Genomic DNA, 3,262 nt, shown 5'->3' on the forward strand with positions numbered 1-3,262 from the left:
AAGAAACAAGAACTTAGAAATACTAAAGATTCTGTAGAATCTTCACCAATCAATCCCCTTCCCCTTATTCCCAGGAACAAGATTAGATTCATTTTGTGCAGATCATTCCCATATATATGTTTTTAATTTTACTACATGTGTATAATTTCTTAAACAATATTTTTTCTATATGTCATGGTTTATTTATTTTAATGTTATTACAATATGGAAGTAAGCATTTTTGTACAGTATGTCTCCCTGTGAATATGTGCAAGAATTTTGAGCAGGAATATCATCACGAATAGAACTGATGAGTTGTAGGATATGCATGACTTGCAACTTTAGTGAAATTTGTCAGGTTGTTCTCCACATTTTTTGCAACAATTTATATTCCCACCACAATACATGAGAACTCCTATTGTTCTACATGCTCACCAACACTTGGTTTAGAGTGTAAAATGATATGCATCAATACTTTGTTTTCTAAAAATTTGACATAAATACTGAAGTATTATTGACTTACAATAAACTGCATATTTTTAAAATATACCATTTGTTTTCATAAATAAATATATATATAAGTGTATATATGGTGTGTGTGTGTGTGTATTGTTTGTGTGTATATACACACACACACACAAATATACCTATGAAACAATCACCCTGATAAGATAATGAGTATATTTATCACCCCAAACATTTCCCTAATTTTACTCTGTAAGCCCTCCTTCTTCATTTCCCTGTGCCCCACCACTGTGCCCAGGCAACCACTGATTTATTTTATGACACTATAGTTCAGTTGGAATTTTCTAAAATTTTCTATAAATGAAGTAACACTATGCATTTGGGGGGCAGGCCTGGTTTGTTCACTCAGTTTGATTATCTGGAGTTTTATCTTTTTGTAGTCTGAATATTCATCCCCTCTTATTGTGGAATGATATTTCATTGTCTGGATAGATCACAGTTTGTTTACACATTAACTATGAATAGACATTTGGGTTATTTCCAGGTTTTCATTACTATAAACATTCATGTACAAATCCTTATATGGATATGTACTTCTTTATTTCTGGGGTAAATTCTTTGAAAAGAAATGGCTGAGTAATATGGCAGGTTTATGTTTAATTGTATTTTCCAAAGGGATTTTACCATTGTATAAACTCAACAGGAATGAATGAGAATTTTGAAGGTTTGTTATATATTCTGAATATAATTTCTTTATCAAATATATGATTTATAGATATTTTCTTTTAGTCTTTGGCTGGCTTTTTCATTCACTTTAGAGTGACTTTCAGAGATCAGAAGTTTTTATTTTTAATGAAATCAAATTCTTTGTCTTGCTTTTTTATGAAACGTGATTTTTTTCATAAATTTAAATTTTTTTCTAATACAAAGTTACACAGGTTTTCTCAAAAATTTTGTTATAGTAATCTTATAATTTTAGGGTTTACATTTAGTTCTGTTAGCCATTTTAGATTAGATTTATATATGATTCAAGGAGTAGCTCAAGGTTGTTCTCCTTCTCCTCCCCTCTTCCTCATCCTGCTTTTCTTCTTCGTCGTCAAAACATCTGGTGGCTGCAACACTATTGTTGAACAGATTCTCTTTTTGCCACTGAATTACCTTTGCACCTTTACCAAAAATCATGTGTCTGTGTATGTCAGTCTATTTTTGGACTCTCTTTTTAGTTTAATCGTCTTATTTATCTACTTTTTACCAATATCAAACTTAATAGCTTAAAAATAAGCTTAATCATAAGGATTAAAGTCAGAAAGGGATATTGAAACTTTTTATTCTTTTTCAACATCCCCCCATTCAGCAAAGGGTTTTCTATGTCCTTCGTATTTCTTCATGAATTTTAGAAGGAGCTTGTCAATTTCTATTAAGAAAAAAACAAAAAAACACTTCTGGCATTTTTAATAGGGAATGCATTAAATCTAATGAAGAATTGATATTTTAATAATTGTAGATGTTTCAACTCATGACCATGGTGTGTTTCTTCATTTATTTGGGTCTTTAATTTCTCAGCACTGTTTTGTAGTTTTCAGCAGGCAGGTGCTTTACATATTTTATCACTTTATTTTAAACGGTTTCATAATTTTATGCTATTGTATATAGAATTTTTCAAATTTCATTTTCCAGCCATCTGTTGCTAGTGCTTAGACAATTGATATATGTATACAGTAACCTCACAGAACTCATTTTTTAGTTTTAATAGCTTTTTTTGGTAGATTATATTGAACTCTATAGACACATGTCAGTGAATAAAAACAGATCTTTCTTTTAAAAGGAATTGTTTTTCACTACTTTCTCCTACATTAGCCAGAATTTACATTACACTGTTCACAAGAAGATTGTATATCCTTGTCTTGTATCTGATCTTAGGGTCAAAGTATTCAGTTTCACATATTTGGTTAGATGTTAGCTGTAAGTTTTTTATAGACTTTCTTTATAAGGCTATGTTAGTTATCTTCTGTGTCAGGGCTGTTAAGACTACTCCAAGGATTAGTGATTTACTTGTTATACTCACTGATACAGATTAACATAGTGTAAGGATATCAACAAAATATCCTTATACTATGTTAATAGTATATAGCATAGTATAAGGATATCAGCAAAATCATCAGAGATATAAAGGCACATAGGGCAAAGTCTGATGGAAACCACAAATAAGCTTCTGGGAGTCCTCTACCAGTAGATTTGTGTAGGACACGTTTAATTGCTCCAGCAATGAATTGTGACAACACATACAACGTGCTGTTTACTGGACACTTGCCTGAGTCTTGATGTCCAGGGTTTTTAGTAGGGTGTTAACCATACAGACACATAATATCTGCATTAGTGATCATAGTTACTGAAATTCCAGACCCCTAGAAGGAAATCAGGTGTTCACATAAATCACATTGTTTACTCAAATTACCTAGACTAGCTAGTATAGTATTGTTCAAAGCCATAAGCATTCAAAACACTCATCAGTTAGAACATTTCAGGAGCTCATTCTGAGAACTTGGCCAGTGGTCATTCATGAACATTGGGAACATGTAAGGCTTGAACAACTCAGACCTGCTGAGTTAACTCCTCCCTACACACTTTTTATCCTGAGTTTGCAGAAAGTTTTCATCATGTATTATGTTGGATTTTGTGAAAATCTTTTCTGCATATTTTGAGATTATTCTATGCTTTTTCTACTTAGGCTATAAAAATGGTTAAATACATTGATTCTGAAATCTTTTTTTTTTAATTTTTTATTTTTTATAAACATATATTTTTAACCAGAGGGGAA

This window comes from Mustela putorius, unplaced genomic scaffold (assembly GCF_011764305.1).
Source record: "Mustela putorius furo isolate JIRA1106 unplaced genomic scaffold, ASM1176430v1.1 tig00003834_pilon_pilon_pilon, whole genome shotgun sequence".
NCBI lineage: Eukaryota > Metazoa > Chordata > Mammalia > Carnivora > Mustelidae > Mustela > Mustela putorius.